General features: G+C 37.0%; 1 protein-coding gene across 10 annotated transcripts in view; it reads left to right on the forward strand.

The window, feature by feature from the left end:
- The first annotated feature begins 4,977 nt into the window (after positions 1–4,977).
- Positions 4,978–22,610, forward strand: part of ADGRL2 (adhesion G protein-coupled receptor L2) — a 306,832-nt gene continuing 289,199 nt past the window's right edge. For 9 of the 10 annotated variants that reach the window (XM_086394341.1, XM_086394364.1, XM_086394363.1 and 6 more), the window contains exon 1: positions 5,109–5,276. The gene's annotated coding sequence lies outside the window, so the exon portion shown is untranslated. Of the gene's footprint in view, positions 5,277–22,610 lie in introns of all 10 variants that reach the window. The other variant, XM_086394356.1, reaches the window with a different exon arrangement.

The raw sequence follows: 22,610 nt of genomic DNA on the forward strand, positions 1-22,610 counted from the left end.
TTAATTGAAAGTCTAGAGAAGGCAATACTCTGCTTTCCCCCAGCAGGAGACAAATTGGTGCCTGGCAGGGAAAATTACGTGTCGAAAAATGATGCAGAAAGATAAGGACTAGCCCCAGTTATTGATTGATTCCATAAATGTTCTTTAAACCTACTGTGTCCTGACACCAAGCTAGGCCCAGGAGATAAGTAGATATGCAAATAAAGAGGTGCAGTGGCTATTACAGGCGTATGTAAGTATCTGTGCAGACTACAGGGTGTACAGGGAAGTCAGCTGTCACCTCTATCCAAAGAAATCAACAAAAGTTCCATAAATAAGTTGACCCTTGAGCTGAGTCCTAATGGATACAAGTATATTTTGTATTCAATTTGAGTAGGATATTAAGGACTACTTAGCTTGACAAAATAAATTTAAAAGGTGAATTTCTCCTTCATGAGGGTATAGATTTTATGAAAAACACTTACTATAGTGTGTGCATAAAGAAAGCACACAATAGATGCAAAATAAATTAATAGAGATATAGAGTCTGCAGATTCTGCCTGAATTTCAATCCTGGCTCAATTATTTGCTTAACAGTGTGACCCTGGACAAGTTGCTTAAGTACTCTGTGTCTCAATTTCTCCTCTGTTAAAAGGTGATGATAATATTATCTACTTCATAGAGTTGTGGTGGTAATAAATTAGACAATGTGTTGTCTTAATAATAGCAGCACATTAATGCAAAATTAGATAATTAAAACAAAAAAGAAATCTCATACCTAATATGCCCTGCATCATTTATGTTTCAGTTTTGCATTTTATTCTTACTCATCTTAGATAATGAAACTAGACTAGATCCCATAATTGCCCTTCTTCAACTAACTGTTCAGTATTCAGTTTCTTAAATTTTTCAGTGAGGTTCATCTTTCAGACATAATGCATTAGCATAATACTACTCTGCTGATGCCTCCAATACTGCATATTACCAAAGAGAACATTCCCAGCAACAAAGTTTTTACTTTGAAACAGTGATTAAAATTGTGAGTCTTAAATTTTCTGTTACATATACACAAATATGCATATCTCTTTTAATAATATAAGCTAATTTTATCCATCAAAATTTATTTTTATTAACAGACATTTATTTTATTAAAGTATTTTAAAAATATTGAGATTATATCATAATATTCTCTGGAAAAATATTGTCTCAAAAGGTCTTTTATGTCCTGCTAATTTTTTTTATTATTCCTATGAAATTCATATCAAATTGATACTTCAGTCTTTTCTAGATAGAATGAAATAATCTTTTCAAAAATCTTTCACATTTAGGGGGCTCAACATTCTCTTGATAACATACCTTCCTTTCTTCTACACTTATCTACCAGAAATAACCTTAAGACTTTCTATGTAATAAAAATCTATTGTATAAAAGAATAGATAAAAGGAGTAATATGCTCTTGAAAATATGCTATAATAAAAGTACAATTAGGGAAAAGTCATATTAATAGAAAATTATAAGACAACAGGGTTTTAGTATTTTCTAATACCCACTCAAACTGAAATAATAAAAGTACTCAAAAAAAAAACACAAGCTATTTCCTCTTCTAAAGATATTTTTCATCTTACAAAATTGAGATCATTCACTGGATTTCGATCTTGGAGAAAAGGCCCTATTCTACATTATCATTCCAGTGTCACCTCTCGGGTTAGCACACTCCTGAGGCAGCAATGTTTTGAGTTTCAGTGTGAGCTGTTTCAGAATTCCTCCCTGGCTGTTGTCCTGTGTTATGCTCTGGGCTTTCTGCCATGTTCTTGGGCAACACCTCAGACCACTACACTTTTCATATCTCTTCCCTTCTTCCCATGTCCAAGTCTTGTTTCCCAGGCTGACAAGTTGTTTATAATTCATTATGGAGAAATTTAGCTCTATCTATCCAGTGCTGCCTGTCGGGCTATGCCACAAAAGACTTGACCTTCTCGACCAGAGTGCCTTGTCCAGATTTGCCTAGTTGTTTTCTTTAACAAAAGAATCATTCGTGTGTGATATAAGTATTGCTCCTCCTGAGAAGGCAAAAAAGAGTGGTCTTTTTTCTTTCTTATAAAACAGGTTTGTGGAGCTTTTTTCCTCTCCAGTATGTAGATTTTTTTCAACAAATACTTTTGAAGTGTGTCTAAGTGTAAGACTTTGTGCAGAACAATTCAGTCTTCACTTACTTTCAATAAGTACCATTACAGGAAGTGAATCCCAGGAAGGTGAAGATGATAGCTACATAAATATGTCCTACTGTCTTCAGGAAAGAAAGAACTTCAAATGTACCCATAGAACCTTTGCCAGTTATTTTCATGTGGACACTGACCTAATTTTTTAGGAAAGAAAGATTCTGTGAACTGCAAACCAGTGAGTTTGAATCTCTAGCAAAATTTAGACAGGAATATCAAAGTAAAAATGGGCATTTTGAGAAGATGGTAATGACTATTAAGATATGGATCCGCTAAGAAAACAATTCCAAGCAAACTGATTTACTTTTACTATTCAAAGAAAGTTTAAATTTGGTAAGTCTTCCAATCAAAATACTCAGACATTCTTAGAAGATAAGTTAGAGATAGTTTATAATATGGTTAGGAATTTTTTTCAAATGGCAGAATCACCTCTTTGAGTATCTAAGTATGAACTTCGGAGTAACATAGTTTTGGGGGTTCAAATTGAAGCCCTGCAACTTATCAGCTATGCAAATTTGCATAAGTTGCATAAACTCCTGAACCTTAACCCCTTCAACTCTAGTGAGGGTTTAAAACTATGTCACAAAAAAATCATGCTTCTTAAATGCAAAATGTACATGAAGTGCTTTTTTACCTATTTAAATAAGTACTCAATAAAAAATGACATGTGCAATACTTTATTCTCATTAGCAAAGACTGATAATTTTCAATCTGAAGAGAGATTTCTGAGAGGTGTATTAGCACTTTTTTCCCTACTTATTTGAAAGAAATAAAAATAATTACATTGGCAGTCTTCTTGCTATTCTGTGGGCTCTTTCGGGAAAATGACCATGTCTTTCTTGCTTTTGGTATCATCACTGCCAGACTTGGTGCTTGACTCATCATAGCCATTCAGATGCCTTTTAAAGAATGGCACAAAATGAAATATAAAAATCAAGACTCTGGTTAGCAAAATCAAGATTCAAAACTGCCACAAATAATTAGAACAATGGGCCAATAAGCTCTAGTATGGATGGATAGAAAGTCAGTGATTTCCATCCAAATCATCAGTTGCAACAAGAAGCTGCAAGAGATTTGATTAGACAGAATTTGATATGAAAAATATTTGAAATTTTAGTTTTATAGAAGTTTAACAACTAAAAATATGATAATGATACTAACCCTTCCTCAGAGTACGTTTCCTGCCTTCATAAAATTCTAAATTGTTATAAACATAGTCCAGAACAAGGCAGGCATCAGCACCCATTTACTATGCATAATTAGACCACATCTCAAGCAATGCATTCAGTTCTGATGCCACATTTAGAACAGACATGGACAAACTGGAATCCATCCAATATGGTGAGAGGCCTTAAAAGCCACTTCATATTAGAATGATTAAAGGAATGTTCACTTTGAAAAAAGAGTAGACTTAGGAGAAAATGATAGCCATTTTTCAAATATTTGTACAACTTTCATGTGGAATAGGGATTAAATTTATCCTCAAAACCTCATGAAGCTTCAGAAAAAATTCATACCAACGAATAGACAATTTAGGAAGATATTTGTCAAAAATAAGGAAGCGCTCTATTTAAAGTGAGGGTGAATTGTCTTAGACTTAATGTATTCTCTTCAAAGTTCTTTAATTTCAATTTATTTAGCAAATGATCACCACTCACATTTATATGCAAACCTGTATGAAGTCTGTTTAGAAAGAAAGTCTTCAAGAGTTTGCAGGTTACTTGATTTATATCATTTACAATGTTCACATCACAGTTAAAATGTACAGTTAAACATTTACTTAGCAAAAATTTATTGAATATCACTACACATCATTTTATGCTAGGTGGTGGGCAAGTTGAAGAAAAAGCAATATTATATAGAAATTCCTGCTTTGGGTAGGATATTGGAGCAAACTTTGATATTTGAAAATAAATCAATTCCCAAAAAAACAGTTTGCTTGATTTAAATGTCACTGAGAAACTGAGAGGCCCGAGAAAATTAATATCCCACACTTCCAGAGTAAGTTGATAAAGTGGGTAGAAACTGTATGTCAAAGACATACCATTTATACATATTGAGACCCATATTTTCTAGACTTTGTTCTGATCATGTTACACTTAAAATTTTGGTATGTTTTTAAATGCTTATTATTTCCATACCTGAATTTCATTTATGCATATGCCTATAAAGAAATATGTAGCCAATCAACTTTTTAAAAATGCCACCATCAATTAAAACAACAGTGAGTGCCAGCTAGTCTAATACTCCATAAAGAGTAAAAGTTTCCCTTTTCCTAAGGATGTTTACAAAGCATTTCACATATTATCTTTTTCTTTTACGAAGTAAAAGAAACGTAACTACTTGTTTTGCTATCAGAAAATTTAAAAGCAAAATGGACAGCATATATAGTGATGTTCATTTTAATTATTGGAGGAATTCCAATTTTGTCTTTCATTTTGCAAGTGCTTGTTTTTAAAAAAGGTTAAAATTTGGTAGTAATTCTCTATGCTTAAAGAAACTATATTTTTAAGGAATGAATATAAAAAAAATCTAGTTTTGCTATATGGTTAGTTAGAAGAGGACAGTTTCTAAAGAGGAAACAAACAGAAAGCAGTAGAACTGCCTAGTCCTGCTCAGAGCAATCCAATCCTGAGTCAGCAAATAGGTATTTGCCAGTAGCAATGAGCATTGTGTACTACAATGACGGTGCTGCTTAACTCGATACTGTTCCCACACCTCTGTTAGTCGGGTCCAGTGCGTGGGTAACTCATGAAGTCACTGGGTACTTGAGCGAAATATTGAAAGCAATGAAGGTTATGAGGGTTTAGAGACAGGTGGAACTGGCTACATGCTCAAGCCACACCCACTCTTAAAGTGTAATTGGCAATGAAATTCATGCCAATAGGACACCTGTCTGCATAGGAAATCATGACAAGACAGAAGGGCAGACTTCAGATCACAACGATAGTTTTGTGACTGTGATATCACCACAGCCTCTTCAGGAAAGATACTCTTTTCTCACTTGTATGCCAATTGGAATTTGAAGGGAGCTTGCTAACTGATGTTCTATGTGGACCCAGAAGTACTACAAATAAGGTAAGGGCAATTATATCTCTTGTAATCACTAGAGATTATAAGGAGAGTTCCAACTCAATCTTCCCTTTCAAACGTAGATTACTGAGACCATCTTCTTGGCAGTGTATTTCAGGATCTTGAACTCAAAGGATAGAATTATTTGGTGCCTGCTCTGAAAAGAGATATTTGGCCCCTGTAATAGTCTGTACTGTTTCTGGCTAATAGGATATAGAGAAATGGGGAGATAGTGAGCTGAGGTTGAGTGGTAGGTAAGTTTTGATTTCAGAAGAATGTCAAAGCAGATCATCTTCCGGGGCTCTACGTGAAGATGATTTTCATAGCCACCTGTACTCAGAGATTTAAATTTATGAAAAGAGAATCATGATAATATCTTAATTGCTCTAAGGATGTCTTTTCAAAGAAATTGTCACAGAAACAGTTTCTTCAGAGGAACTGAGAACCAAAGGGATATGGCTTTATTGTGGAAGAGCCAAGGAAAGCCTTCTTCCCTAGAAGGTAATGTTTACGGAGCTCTTTAGCAAATAGTGGGCTCCATTGCAATACTTCTCTGTTTGATGAAGATTCAAAAAGTCTTAATCAAATCTAGCAGTTATTGCTGCTTCTTTCCCTCCTAATCTCCCTCATCCTGAATTATGAGATCCTTATCCATTAAAATAAAACAGCATTTGTTAAAGCCTTTTCAAAATTAAGAACAAAACCATCAAAAAAATTGTTTGCTAATATCAAATAAACAATTTTTTTTAATTTGATGAATTGTTTGTAAGTGCTAATCAAGTGGGTGGAGTCATAAAAGAGAGGAGGAAACAATATATGCAATTTGTTTGCATTACTATTTGGGATAATTACAAAGCAGACATTCAAAAGCTATTTTTTGATCTTTATACAAGAAGGAGGAAAATAGGGAGGAAAGAAAAAGCAAAGGAACATGCAGCCATTGTTAGCTGCAATTTAAAATATTACCAAATTCACAATTGTCAAATATTAGCATTACTGAGAATGCCAGGGACAGAAGTGTCACATTGAATGGAGAGTGATAACTTCATAGGAAGGCAAAGCTGAGGATATGACCAGTTCGCAGTCACAGAGAAATCAGCTTTAATTAATTTGAGTGCCAGTTCTGTGTATAATTACACAGCATGAGAGTTTGCATGCAAATGCGGAAATGCTGATTGTTCAAATACTTGCACTTGCTCATTAATACATTGGGACTAAGCGGGGCTGGCAAGCAGACAGGGTACAGCACACACGGTGCCTGCAGGCTAATTTGTATTATACTGTAGTTAGCAAACAGATTTCAGATGTTTCTCCTTTCTTTAAATAATAAGCACAAAAATATGTGCATCATTTTTATCTGTGACATACCTTGTTTTCCTCTTGATTAAAACAAAAGTGTTTTGGGCTTTTAAAAAACTGTTGAGGGTGCAAGAAGCATGGCAATAGCACCAATTCAATGTCAGTGACATTTATACCAGTTATGCTGCTAAGTTGCTTCAGTCGTGTCCGACTCTGTGTGACCCCATAGAGGGCAGCCCCCCAGGCTCCCCCATCCCTGGGATTCTCCAGGCAAGAACACTGGAATGGGTTGCCATTTCCTTCTCCAATGCAGGAAAGTGAAAAGTGAAAGTGAAGTCACTCAGTTGTGTCCGACTCTTAGCGATCCCACGGACTGCAGCCCACCAGGCTCCTCCGTCCATGGGATTTTCCAGGCAAGAGTACTGGAGTGGGGTGCCATTGCCTTCTCCGATACCAGTTATAGGATATTTCTATTTGATGTTTTATGTAGTTATCCAAAATTGCCGTTTTCCATAATTGGTGAGACTATACTCAGAAAAGGTAAATTTATATATCAATTCCAAAGAGGAATAAAGCAATGGCCACAGTTGAATTACCTATTTGTCTATCAAATCTAGTATCTTGTGTCTAGCATCATTGACCAGAAGTTTCAGGAGAAGGATTGATTAATTTGAGAAAGCACCTAATCCTAAAATGTACTGACCTGAGATTTTCCATTTTAACCCCTGAATCTCTTAGCAGAGATCAGTTTCAGTCAAGTTCCCAGCGTCTTTGACCATACCCTAGGGAAAACATGATCCTTAATCACAACCAGAAGAAAGCATCTGATACTTTCTTCAGAAAACAGTACAAGAATACATGGAATTTACTAAGTCCCCCAAATTTGCTACTACTACCAATGCTACTAGTTCCTTGCCAATGTACTTAATACATTTTTATACATTTCAATTCTACAAATATTTGTCAAGCTCCTATTTTTGTTAGATACTGCAAAGCACAGGATATACTATAGTAAGCAAGATAGACAACAGACCCTGCATTTGCCATCTCCTTTCTCTCAGGAGTTGCATGAAGCAAACTAATTCAGTTTCTCTGGGAAATACATGCTATTAGCAATGATCATCTTGTAAAAACCCACATTGCAGAAACTTGAATCTGTGGCCTTCCACACACCCAGTTCTTCTACCTTATTTGGGAGACTAATTCCCTCTCTGACGTTTCTTCAACCCCATTCTTGTGTAAGATGAAAGGAGCTGCTTCTAGCCCCAGGTCTGAATGAAAGCTGTAAAGGATATGTGAAACAGTCTATCAAGCAAGTTCTAAAGTTTTATAAGAACAGACTGAAGAAGAAGACTGTCAATACTCTTCTCTGAAAGCCTATAACCTGTACTTTCCCAAAGAGGAAATCTGGACACGTCTTATAGATGATATAGGAGAGACACTTCACACCATTTGTCTGAACAACAGTGTTTTCAGTCAGTTCAGGAACAAGGACTAGAAAGCACAAGCTTCCCATCCTAAAATGTCTGTTCAAATATTCCACTGTCAAAGGCTTCCTACAGGTATGGGATATGTCTATGTACAAACGGGAAAGTGACAGTGAAAACACCCAAACATACCACCTAGTCTCCCACTTCATTCTCAGAATGGTCATAACACTCTTACCCTACATATGAAAAATATGCAAGAAGGAAGGAGAAAATCCAGGATGGTGAAAAGAACTCAAGGGTATCTTCCTGATGTAAGAACCCAGTAACGTGGAAAGACTGGTTTTCACAAACTATGAATTCCAAGTACCCTGAGCTCAAACGATTTTTCCTTTTGGTTCGGTCATAATTGGACATCCATGATCAGAAAACACAGACAAAAATGAAACAAAAATAAATTCCCCAAATTTGTATGTATTAAGAAAATTCCACTTGCATGGTATCAAAATATTTTAAAAATATTTTATATGCAGATATATTAGTGACTTTACCAGGAGAGCAAAAAGTCAGAAGAATTTACCTATAGGAAGCAACTTACAGTGTGAGGTTATGGTGACATATATGAAATGACGTGTATTCACAGATAATGCGAATAATTTCATGAAACAATTACAGGTAGGGAGCAAAGAGAAGTGTATAGAGAAGAAATAAGAGGATTTCATCTGGAGGGAGAGAGTGTTCAGGAAACATGAGGAAACTCTAGCCACAGACTTGAAGAAAGCCTGTAACCCAGTGTAAAAGCACGACACACCGGGCTGATTCAGAACAGACAGGTGTGCTGATTGTTGCAGAGTGAAACTCATAGGCTGACAGCAGCTAATGATTCAGCAATAATTAGGTCAACGAGAACCATCTCCAGAGATTTGTGGGTGCTGGATACATATTTCAAGGGAATGAGAAAAATTAAAGTGCAAATAATTGGAAATAGGAAATGTGTGGAATCTCTATTCATAAAGAGAAGGAGAGGGGATGTCCCTGGCGGTCCATTGGTTAAGAATCTGCCTTCCAATGCAGGGGACTCAGATTTGATCCCTGGTCAGGGTACTAAGATCCCACATGCCTCAGGGCAACTATGCTCTCTGCTCTCACACCACAAATACTGAATCTGAGTGCCACAACTAAGACTCAACACAGCAAAACTATTTGTTTTTTTTAAGTGAAGAGGAAGAAGTGAAGCAGCAGTGGAGACTTAACCATGGTTGCAGGAGAGAAAATAATTAGTGGAGCAGGAGCAGTCAGGGTTAAAGGGGAAGTGTGTCATTAATGGGGCAGGAGTTGGGGAGAGTACAGGTAGCTGTGCTAGCTTTAGAGATTTTAAAACATATTACTCAAAGGAAGAAAAGGAAAAGAGAGTAGTGACAGAAAAAATCTGAGGGAGAGGTGAGGAAAGTCTTGAGAATATGTGTTGGAAGCCCGTGATGTAGGGAGAATATTGGTGAAATCATTCCTTGGGAGGTATAGGAAAGGGTGGACAAGACATGGACATAGAAATGACTTTATTTTACTAAACAAAGGTAGAGCAAATATAATTTACAATTTTAGATAAATAAATGAGGGACAACGGAGAAACAGAAAATTATTCCTATGAAAAATTCACTTAGACATTAACTGGTGCCAAGGTAAAGTAAGCAATGGGACTCGACTCATAATTATAAAACAGTCTATAAGTTTGCATTCTTCGATATCAATACACCTGAAGCAGTTGTTTAAGGTTTAGCACTCTGGCATTCTCCACTGAGAAAGGAACTGTGGGGAGATAATCAATGCACAGAAGAGCTTCAGTTCAGTTCAGTCACTCAGTCAAGTCCAACTCTTTGCAACCACATGGACTGCAGCAAACCAGGCCTCCCTGTCCATCACCAACTCCTGGAGTTTACTCAACTTCATGTCCATTGAGTCAGTGATGCCATCCAACCATCTCATCCTCGGTCGCCCCCTTCTCTTCCAGCCTTCAATCTTTTCCAGCATCAGGGTCTTGTCAAATGAGTCAATTCTTCACATCAGGTGACCAAAGTATTGGAGCTTCAGCTTCAGCATCAGTCCTTGAATTCAGTCCAGAATATTCAGGTCTAATTTCCTTTAGGATGTACTGGTTAGATCTCCATGCAGTCCAAAGGACTCTCAAGAGTCTTCTCCAGCACCACAGTTCAAAAGCATCAATTCTCAGTGCTCAGCTTTCTTATTAGTCCAACTCCCACATCCATACACAACTACTGGAAAAAGCATAGCTTAGACTAGATGGACCTTTGTCAGCAAAGTCATGTCTCTGCTTTTTAATATGCTTTCTAGGTTGGCCATAACTTTTCTTCCAAGGGGAAAGCGTCTTTTAATTTCATGGCTGCAATCACCATCTGCAGTGATTTTGGAGCCCCCAAAAATAGTGTCTGCCGCTGTTTCCATTGTTTCCCCATCTATTTGCTGTGAAGTGATGGGACCAAATGACATGATCTTAGTTTTCTGAATGTTGGGTTTTAAGTCAACATTTTCACTCTCCTCTTTCACTTTGATCAAGAGGTTCTTTAGTTCTCCGCTTTCTGCCATAAGGGTGGTGTCATCTGCATATCTAGGTTATTGATAATTCTCCTGGCAATCTTGATTCCAGCTGTGTTTCATCCAGCCCAGCATTTCTCATGATGTACTCTGCATATAAGTTAAATAAACAGGGTGACAATATACAGCCTTGATGTAGTCCTTTCCCAATTTGGAACCAGTCTGTTGTTCCATGTCCAGTAATAACTGTTGCTTCCTGCCCTGCATACAGATTTCTCAAGAGGCAGGTCAGGTGGTCTGGCATTCCCATCTCTTGAAGAATTTTCCACAGTTGTTGTGATCCACACAGTCAAAGGCTTTGGTGTAGTCAATAAAGCAGAAGTGGATGTTTTTCCAGAACTCTCTTGCTTTTTCAATGATCCAACAGATGTTGCCAATATGATCTATGGTTCCTCTGCCTTTTCCAAAACCAGCTAAAACATCTGGAAGTTCATGGTTCACATATTGTCGAAGCCTGGCTTGGAGAATCTTGAGCATTACTTTGCTAGGGTATGAGATAAGTGCAATTGTACAGTAGTTTGAGCATTCTTTGGCATTGCCTTTCTTTGGGACTGGAATGAAAACTGACCTTTTCCAGTCCTGTGGCCACTGCTGAGTTTTCCAAACATGCTGGTATATTGCGTGCAGCACTTTCACAGCATCATCTTTCAGCATTTGAAATTCCAGCTCAACTGGAATTCCATCACCTCCACTAGTTTTGTTCGTAGTGATGCTTCCTAAGGCCCATTTGACTTCACATTCCAGGATGCCTGGCTCTAGGTGAGTGATCACATCATCATGACTATCAGGGTCATAAAGATCTTTTTTATATAGTTCTTCTGTGTATCCTTGCCACCTTTTCTTAATATCTTCTTCTTCTGTTAGGTCCATATCATTTCTGTCTTTATTGAGCTCATCTTTACATGTAATGTTCCCTTGGTATCTCTAATTTTCTTGAAGAGATCTCTAATATTTCCCATTCTATTGTTTTCCTTTATTTCTTTTCACTGATCACTGAGGAAGGCTTTCTTACCTCTCCTTGTTATTCTTTGGAACTCTGCGTTCAAATGAGTATATCTTTCTTTTTCTCCATTGCCTTTCACATCTCTTCTTTTCTCAGCTATTTGTAAAGCCTCCTCAGACAACCATTTTGCCTTTTTGCATTTCTTTTTCTTGAGGATGGTCTTGATCCCTGCCTCCTCTAAAATGTCACAAACCTCCGTCAATAGTTCTTCAGGCACTCTGTATCAGATCTAATCCCTTGAATCTATTTCTCACTTCCACTGTATAATCATAAGGTATTTGATTTATGTCATACCTGAATGGTCTAGTGATTTTCCCTACTTTCTTCAATTTAAGTCTGAATTTGGCAATAAGCCTTTAGGTAAAACCATCCCTCTGGGTTCCTCCTTCCTCTGCTCACCTGTGGCCATGCTGGTGATGGAAAATGTTATTTATTGAACAGAGGAGAAAGCTGTATAGAGTTGCCTAGGTTTCTTTGTCACAGTACTTTCCCCTACACAACCCATATTCCTATTGGCTCATACCTCTGGGTTAGGCACCAAAAGCAGTGCATCATTTCCTGAAAACCAATGTTAAGCATAGTACCCATGTATCACTTGGAAAAGAAAGAGAAGGTCCCAAAGGCCTAAATCTTTGCATAAAATGTCTGGAGTTACAATTAGCACTTTACAAAAGGTGTATTCATGGACTTACCTGGCTATTTCAGCTTTCCTGCCAGAAGACAGGTGGACATAAGTCACTATGTTCCTGCCAGTGGACAAAGAGCAACCCCAGAAAGCCACAGACCTGGGTGTGGTATAACTGGGACATTGTGCATTCTGAGATCCCTAAAGAGATCAGTGGTTGTAGTATATGGATGTCAGAACCCCCAAAGACCAGGTAACACTCAGTAGGCAAAGGACAACACAAAGATTGTCAAAACACTTCCAGTCTGCCACTTGCTCCCAGTTGCTTCTCTAATGTCCTTTTTGTTTGGGTCTCTTTCCCTGCTTTTTCCTTATCCTCCTCCCAAACTTTTCCAGGTCCCAAATCTAAAGATCCTGTTGAAAAGGTAAAAGAGTTTGTAGCATGTAAAAATAGGAAACACAGGTTTTTAAACAAAGCAATAATATTCAAGACAACTCAAAATCAAAAATTTCTTGAGGGTCTACTTTATGTCAGTCACTGCAGTATCCATAGGGGATTTGAGAATAAATATGTGAAGCGCTTTGGGATTCCATGGTGGCTTAAATGGTAAATAATCCACCTGCAATGCAGGAGATCTAGCTTTGATCCCTGGATTGCAAAGATCCCCTGGAGAAGGGAATAAAAACCTACTCCAATACTCTTGCCTATAGAATCCCATGGACAGAGGAGCCTGGCAGGCTACAGTCCATAGGGTCTCAAAGAATTGGACATGACTGAGTGACTAAGCATGCACGAATGTGAAACGCTTTATTTATGGAGGTCATCTTTAAGTGGGAACACAAAACTGTTAGCCTAGAATACTTGATGATATAGAGGCACCAGTATAAGAGATAGTTCTTCTGTAGGAAAAGAAAATTATTGGTAAAGCAAGTGGTTGAAGCAAATGAATTTAGCTGGGGAAATGCACATAAACATGAGCAAATGCTGTTTTAAAGAGATTTTTTTCTGGCAGCAAATATATAAACTGGATGCAGAAAAGCCTAAAGAACATTCAGGAGACTGTTGGGATAGTGTATAGAAGAGAGAGGATAGAGAAACAGATAAAAAAGGCAAAGATATCTCAGAGGAAGTACTGGCAGGGATTTGCCAATTATTGTGGAAAAAGGACAGTTCTCGTATTTGACTTTGAGATTTCAAAACTTGGTGATGATGTTTTAAAAATAGGAAGCATTAGGAGGAAATGAAATGTGAGAAGGAAGACATTGAATTCAATCTGGACCTAATAAGCTTTTTGAGATCCCAGAGCCTATCATTGTAGAAAAGAGAAGAGTGCAGGCAGAAATCTGTATCCAGCACTCTGAAATGACAGGTCCTCAGAGAAATGTGTGGGGGTCATCTATAGGAAAGCCCCAATGAGTATATGAAATTGTCAAGGAAGAGAGAGAATAAGAAGAGAGGAGGGCTTAGGAACAACCTTTTAAATCACATATATGAAAAGTGTGAAGAGGAAGGAGACAAAATTTGTAGTCACACAGTTAAGAAATTGGGAATATCCACAGAGAGAAAGGGTGGAGAGGTCTGTAAGAAGGGCTGGTCAGGAGACAAGGAAGAGACACAGACAAGGAAGATGAATTATGAGAATGTTGGATGTCACAATTAATTAGTCATCAATGACCTTCAGGAGAGAGGTTTCATCGAAATGATGGGAAAAGAAATCATGTTAGCAGGTGATAAGTTCTTATCAAATATCTCCAGTATATTTGAATATTGGAACTAAAGCAACACATTAAGCTTTCTAGGAGTTTACCCTTAAATTAGAAAAAGAGAAGATAAGGAAGAATGACTACTTCAAGAGTGAAACAAGTGGTACCAGTTCAACCTGGTTTGCTGCATCATTTTACCAAACCAGAGACCTGTTGTAATCCTGGTTTCTCTCAAGCTCTTACTTCATGTTGTCAGGTGAAGGTGGGTGGCAGTTAATGGGGAAAAGTTAATGATGTTCAAAGATGACTAAGGCTGTAAAAGACAATTGGACTCTTCCTACAATTTATGATTAGGAATTAATAGAATTTCCCCCAAGAAAGTCATCCACCCACCCACTGTCCCTGGCCTATTTCATCTTTTTAACCACAGTTTACCATCATGGTCGTGTGTGAAAGTGTCCCGTCTTATGTGGCAAGCCCGTTTGAAACGGTCCTGATAACACTTCCTTCATGAAAGATATGTTCTTCAGCTAGTGGTGATTTCTAAAGGCTACAGAATTCTCAAAAGAGCTTTGTTATTCATGTAGCAAATTCAGTCTCCCTACCTAATTATGCTTAGCATAAGAAGTAGGTTAATCTAGAAAAACCCAAATAAATGTACATTTTTACTTGGTTTTTGTTTTGATGTATCCACATGCTGTAGTGCTCCATGTCTGGACCTATCCAAAGAAATCCGATAAAAAGTAGTGCCATACTACCACTGGGTAGAAAATTACTTTTGCCCTAATTGACTGCTTTCTTTTAATAAGCCCCACACAAATCCTCCCCAACTACATATTGATGCCTAAGTGTGCATATGAGGTGCAGTATCTAGACTGTTGGCAGAAAATATAATTGTATGTTTACCTAGTAGGTAATCTCTGTATTACTAAAGAGTTATGTCTGGGGAATATGAATTATTTGTATACTGTATTAACATAACATTAAATTGCACATGGTTTGTGTTCTTCTTTTAAAAATACAAGTAGATACTTGATGTGTCTAGGATTTTTCCATATTTATTTTTAGATGGAAGACTATCTCTGCCTCTTTCATAATTCTGCAGAATTTTTATTCATTGAAGTATGTATCTGTATATATAAATGCACATGCGCACATGCTCACCCTTCACTCTCTCTCTCTCTCTCTCTTCTTCTCTCACTCTCTCAAACACTCAGGGAGGCACCTTCATAAACTTGCCCTGCATGGTTGTTGGTTTATCTGTCAAAGAAATTCATTACCAAGAGAATGCCTTGCTTTATATGCTTACTAAATTTTTAAAAAATGTTTTTCATTATATTTATGCAAACGTAACTTGACTAGTTCATAATTTACCAAATGCAAGCATTTGTCAAGGTTATTTCCAATCACTCAGAAAAATGTGCCTTTGTGTATTTTGATTATTTAAAGCAATTTTGTTTCCATTATGCGTATGTGCAGCCAGAACAGCATGACTGTCTTGACTGAGGAAGTGGGAATGCTCTTAATTTTCATATGTGCATCTGCAGAAGAGCTTTTGATTGTTTAACCACTGCACAGATAGTGATGCGGCCATAAATGTTTTTGCACACATTTATTTTTCTTGGCACCTCAGAAGAGAAGGGTAATACAAAAAATTACATATGTTGCTATTTTCATTTAAAAGTATATATGCTCAACTGTAAGCTGAGGAAATGTTTAATATTTTGAAGCCATTTAGGGTACACTCAGAAATCTCTGTCTTGTGATCACATCTTATTCATATATTAACAAAACATCTGGATTTTTTTTTCCCCTTTGGGCTGTGGGCTGAATTTTTTCCCCTTGTGCAAACTTAATACCAAACTCTGAAGCTATCAGGGATCAAATCTTGTCATTCAAATTTGCTTACCTTGCCTTGAAGCAAACCAGCTTATTTGCTCATTAGATGAGTCTACTACTTTTCGAGGCAGGAAAGGGAAATAAGAGCAATTCAAGGCATTAGAGACCACTTTCCTGAATATGGTGTCACCATATAACTGTGGAATCAAGTTTCATTTAGTTTTTATGGGCTACTAGATTTCATTCAATCTAAAACACTATCAATAATAAGATGCATCAACATTTTCTATTCTACAAAGAAAATGCACAACTCTGCCAATGAAACTATGATGTTTCAGTATTTGAACAGTCTATCCCAATTTCAAGCGATGTTAAAATAGGGGAGAAATTGCAATTTACAGTGACTAAAATAGCATACATAGAATAATTATAAAGGTTTAGCTTTTGGAGATAGTATGTTAACTACATCAGCACAACTCAAAAGTGCTCTTTCCCTGGCAAGAGAAGATTTATTATCTTTCAGTGAGACTAAAAAAAAATGTACTATGTATTTCGAACTGTTTCTACATTTTCTCATTCATGGAGTTATCAAGAGGGTATTTAAGACACTGACTTTATTCTTTTTAGTTTTATTAAGGTATAATTGTCAAAACTGCAAGATATTTAAAGTGTGCAATGTGATGACTTGATACACATATACTTGTGAAAGGATTCCTCTCATCAAATCAATACCCTGTCACCTCACATATGTACATTCGTTTGTTTGTTTCGGTGAGAGCAGAGTTGACTTTGTGTTGAAAGAAACAAAACAGTGGTACAAAAAAGAATTTTTTTTTTTTAGAATTTTAGGCTTTAGAAATTTTTTTTAAAAAAACTTCTGACTTGATTCTTGTTTCTGTGAGACTTTAGGCTATAGATTAATCTAGCTGAGACTGCTTCCTGGTTACTCTGTCCCCTCAAGTCTGTTTTCCACCCATCTAAACTCCCCCTATATACTGCTCCAGGACCAGCAAGCTTTCAAACTTTTGTTACAGGAAACTGAAACAGTGGTGGGCCCTAAATATTCCGTAAAACACTATGATAAAGCAATGTAAGTGAAGTCGCTCAGTCATGTCAGACTCTGCTACCCCATGGACTGGAGCCTACAAGGCTCCTCCGTACATGGAATTTTCCAGGCAAGAGTACTGGAGTGGGTTGCCATTTCCTTCTCCAGGGGATCTTCCCGAACCAGGGATCAAACCTGGGTCTCCCGCATTGCAGGCAGACACTTTACCATCTGAGCCACTTGACAAGCTAAAAAGCAATATAAGAAACATTCAATCAGTACTTGTAAAAAAATCTTCAAAAGATATTAAAACTATCCTGTCCCAAACACACCATTGTAAAATCCATAATGTGATAATCAACCAAGTAAATTCTTGGATTTCACTGTCAGAGAATGAGCTTTAAGAGAAATGACCTATTTCTCTGTCTACTTCCTTACCACCAATACCTAACCCAGTGCCTGGCAAATAATATTTCCCCAATAGATGTTTCTTGAGTGACTTAATTAAGTGATTAATTATGAACAAAGTGTCCCTTTCCTTATCTCACTTGTGGAAATAGGCATTAGGAGGCAAGAAATAATGGTAGGGGGAAAATTAAATTGATTCCTGATGTATTGCATATAAAGATAGTTTCTATTATAGGGTAAGAGGCTTCTGGCACTATGGGCACTATTCAGTTATTCATCACCAACCCATCTAGTAAATAAACATGTACAAAACAGCCATTGAATACTAGGACTCTGAATACAAAGCTGAGTGGTGTTATCCTCTAGAGCAGTGGTTCTTAAACTCTTTGGTCTCAGGACTCTGTTCTACTTTCAAATATTATTGAAGATTCCCCAAAGTGTTTGTTTATGTTAATTATATCTCTCAATATTTATCATATTAGAATTAAAATGCAAAAATGTTAAATATTTGTTCAACTAAAAATAGTGGTAATCCCTAGAGATTTAAAGCTTAAGGGAGCAGATGGATAAATGAACATGAATTTTCTGCAGTTTGTAATAAGTATAGTGATAGAGGAAAGCATAGGATCTTTTAGGAATATTTCCCAAAAGAGGATAAATGTGAGTGGGACCCCAAAGGACACCTAGTTTTTGTTGTTTAGTCGCTAAGTCGTGTCTGACGTTTTTCTACACCATGGGCTGTCCATGGGATTTTCCAGGCAAGAATACTGGCATGGGTTGCCATTTCCTTCTCCAGGATATATTCCCAAACCCAGGAATCAAACCTGTGGCTCCTGCTGCATCTCTTGCATTGCAGGTATTTCTTTACTTCTGAGCCACTGAGGAAGCCCCAAGGACACCTAAGTGTCAGCTAAATAAAGAATGAAGACTTTGGCTGATTTAATCCGGTGCCTTGGAATATTATTTCTGTTTTCATTTTATTAATGGTCTTTCTAAAGTCTAAAATGATCTCAAGCATATGGTTCCTATATGACAATTGGATTCCAAGAAGCATGTATGTCCAATTAAGTAAGGTCATTAATAAGCTATTACTACTCAAGGTTGAGTTACCATGGGAATTTGAAAGAAAGAACCTGGATAGTTGTATGATATTCTGTGTTGGATTGCACAGACATTTTTATGTGGTGAGCCAAATGTCATCTATTGTATGTGCTTTTGGGCTCTGTGTCCCAATAGAAATAAATTTAAATCGGTCCTCATCAATGTGACCTGGCTAGATATCACTAACCATTTTAACTAACACTAAAGAATGTAGAATAACTGACATGGATTGAATTCCTAATATGTGACTTTGTGGACTTACAGACATTATTGCGTTTAATTATCAAACTATTTGATGGATATTTATAGTATACCAATTTTTAAGACCAGGAGACAGAGGTTCAGAGAAATTAATATGCCAAAGTCCACAAAGTACAGAACTGACTTCGGAGCCAGATGTAATTAACTGAAAAGCCTCTGCTCTTTCTCGTCCTGGGATACACGTAACCTGGGAGCAGACAGAGGTGGATCAGAAGGAAGATAAGCCCCAGAGCACACACTGCGCATTGCCCTAAAGCACAGGTTTACCTTAATTGAGGATTCTTAAGATATTTAAAAATTCAAAACAAAAACAAACATATAATGAAATAAAAGGGAAGCTACTTGGATTTTTAAGAATCAAATGTAGACTTTAAAGGAATTTACTCTCAGGAGGGGAGAATCTGGGATTTTCCCAGATGGTCCAAGAGTCAGAGTTCTTACTCTTGCGCCTTGAGGGGACTTTTAAGATCTACTCTGTAACAGTCATTCTTATCACAAACAGAGCAATGTTTTTTCCAGTAACCAGACCAAAACAATGTCCAGGTAGTGTTCAAAGCAGTCTCAGTCTAAACATGCTAGTAAAGTGCTCATATTTCCTGACTGCTATAAGTCAAATTTCTAAACATCTTCCACATATATGACATCAGGAGTACCAGAAAAAAAATGAAGTTAGAAGGAGAGAAGCAATTAACTTCACTAAACAACCACTAATGGAAGATGATAATGATGATTATGAGAATGTGTGATGAAAAGGATATTTTTTACATATCTACCATGTGCTAAACACTATGCTTGAATTCATCTTAACTAAACTGTGTGACAATCTTACACAGAGATCTTATTATTCCCATTCGTGTATGTACCCAGACGTAATACTATTGCATTCATGTTATCCCAACAAGTCTATGAGTTATTATTATTATCCATATGCTGCTGACAACAAAATTGGTCTCAGAGTGAATAAGTAATTGCCCAAGTTTACATAGTAAGTAAATGATGGAAATATGCACAGACCCCATGGGCTTGTCTCCAAAGCCTTAGATTTTTCCATGCCAGGCTGCCTTGATATTAGGTAGAACACATTATATGGTTTTTGTCTATACTTGGATACCTTTGAGAGAAAAAGGGATACTATTATCAACTGTGCTAGAGCAAGAGACATAAATTGAGATTAACCCCAGACAACAAGAAATAAATGGTTACCTTATTATTAAAGATTGGGGCTATCTGGTATCAAACTTTCCTAAGAATAAATGCATTTAAATATTTTTGCTTAAAAATATTTACTGATCATTTTACCTTAAGAAATTTTTATATTTTACAGAAAAAAACATCTTTTTTGTATATTTAATACTTGAGAAATAATTTTTTGCTTAGAAAATGTACAAGGAGAGAGTCGAGTAAAAAATATGCATCTTTTAAATACATTTTTATACACAATGAAACAGTCAGGCATAAAACTCTAAAGGGGATAAAGAAGATTTAGAAAACTTGGATTCGGTATTAGAAGTTAATGAATGTGGCACTTGCTGTGTTCTGGATGGTATAACTTACTGACTGAGAGGAGAAAATTCTGAGAAGTGTGTTGCATACCTGAATATTTTCCCATTTCATAAATAATCCTGTAGCAATAACTTGAGGTGGTTTTATATAATTGTGGCAGGTAGCTACTCCACCTTGAACCAAGTACAGGTTTGGGCGTGTGTTTTTTTTTCCCCCCTTTTATAGTTGCTTCTACTCCAATGTATCATAGGTGCAAGTCTTAATTTCTTTCCAGTAAAAGAATAAAAGCTTGTAATTGCTTTTGTTTCTTTTTCTTTGATGCAAGGGTTCTCCCCTCCCAGTTTTTAACCTGCTTTGTTCAGTCTTTTTTATTCTGCTCTCATTTTTTTTTCCACCTCAGTAGATTTACATAAAGTTAAGTGACTTAGGATGTTTATAGTATTATTTTGGGTTTTTTCTGCTTTTTGCTTTGGCTGCTCCTGATCATATCCAGATTTATTTTCTAGAGGAAGCTATTCTAGTAAAATCTTTCTTTTTTGTTAGCAAAATAAGAACTATAAACTTTCTACTAAACAGGCCACTCAAAAGTACAGATTCGTTCACAAACAGATGAATTTTTCTTTTTTTAATTCTCAAAGCATATAGTACATATATTCTTGAATGATAAAATATGCACTAGCAGTGAACAAACATTTTATTCAGACATTAGGTCTAAACATGACAAAGAGCAACAACTCAAAAGTACATTTTACCACTATGAGATTTTGCTCCCTCTGTGTGTATATCTTGTACACTTTTGTGCTTAAAGTCCCCTTTTAGTCTTTTAAATCATCCTTATGAATCTTTTCAGTTGGCTGGACATAAGAAAATAAGACTTTTCTCTTGAATGAGTATGAGTTATTATGTTAAGTGCTGAGTAAGAGTATGCTGAGCACTTAATGCAATATGACATGCATGGTACTCTCCACAAGTTTCCCTTCAAAAGCATGAGACAGAGACAAATATAGATCTGCATACATGTCAAATTGCCAAGTGCTGGGGGAAATATCTGTTATCCCCTCTGCTTTCTCTTTCATTGTCTCTTTATGAGACAGAGGGCCCAGAACATAATGAGGAACAGAAGTCAAAAGAAGCAGAGTTTTGGATACACTGTGCACATTAGTATCACAGTTAACAACTGAGGTTCTGAGGCCAACCAGATCAAGAAGGCTTGGCAATTCTAAAGCTAAGGGTGTGTTTCTTCACTTCACTTATGGCAACCAATGCCAGCACATCCAAAGCCCCAAAGCCTCATAGTTGCTCAAGGTACTGAAACAAATAATATCACTCATATGGTAAAGAAAAAGCAGGAGAGGCACTCCAAGTCAAGATGTGGCTGCTGGTGTCCCAGTCAACAAGCTCCCTACCAGCTTAGGCCCCACCTGCAGTGGCCACTATCCGACCTGGAAGCACTGTGTCCCAGACATACTCCAGGGCTGATGTGACAGTGAGCCCTGAAGATGTTTCGAGTTGCTCCTGGTTTTCAGGGTCCATTCTGTTACATTCCCTGATAGCTCAGTTGGTTGAGAATTCACCTGCAATGCAGGAGACCCCGGTTGGACTCCTGGGTCTGAAAGATCCCCTGGAGAAGGGATTAGACTACCCACTCCAGTATTCTTGGGCTTCCCTTGTGGCTCAGCTGGTAAAGAATCCGCCTGCAATGCGTGAGACCTGGGTTCAATCCCTGGGTTTGGAAGATTCCCTGGAAAAGGGAACCACTACCCACACCAGTAATTCTGGCCTGGAGAATTCCATGGACTGTATAGCCCATGAGGTTGCAAAGAGTCAGACATGACTGAGCGACTTTCACTTTCATATGAAAAGGGATGAGAGAAGAAAGAAGAAAGATGTTAATGATAAGAAGGGAAGAAAGACAGGCATATACGCTATTGTATCTTATACCAATGAATTTACTCCTCATCTCTAACATAATTTGTCAGATCTTAAGTTTATTTCTGGCCTTAAACAGTAGTCTTAAACAGAGTAGCTTTAAACAGTTTGTATTTCTGAATACAGCAAGCAGTTGGTAAAGGGAACACCAAGGTCCCTGGGAAAAGAAAAATCTCTGTTGGGTCAGTTCTGCTATGGACTTTGCATAACCCTTAATCATTTCCTTGATATTTATTTCCTTAGATTACTTGATAACTCCATCTTGTTATTTATAAAAAAACGGTTGCAATAGTACCTGCTGCACAGTATTATGAGTGCTGAATGAGTCCCTGTACCCAAAGCATCTAGCACAGGGTCTAACATGAGTGTGTGACTATTGTTGTCTTTGAAAATACAATTATGTTCCTAGAAACTGCATTTTGTTACTGTTATAATTGTATAAGACCCTTCCTGAGGAATAACAAATTGAGGAACAACAACCTGAGCAATCTCTATCTTCTCTACCCTAAATAATCAGCATTTTTTGAGAAAAATCTCTTAGAGGGAAATTAAAGCAGTATAACCAACTGTGATTTGTCTGGGTCAG

Source organism: Bos grunniens, chromosome 3, assembly GCF_055505025.1.
Source record: "Bos grunniens cultivar Pamir isolate PY7600 chromosome 3, Bosgru_T2T1.0, whole genome shotgun sequence".
Lineage (NCBI taxonomy): Eukaryota > Metazoa > Chordata > Mammalia > Artiodactyla > Bovidae > Bos > Bos grunniens.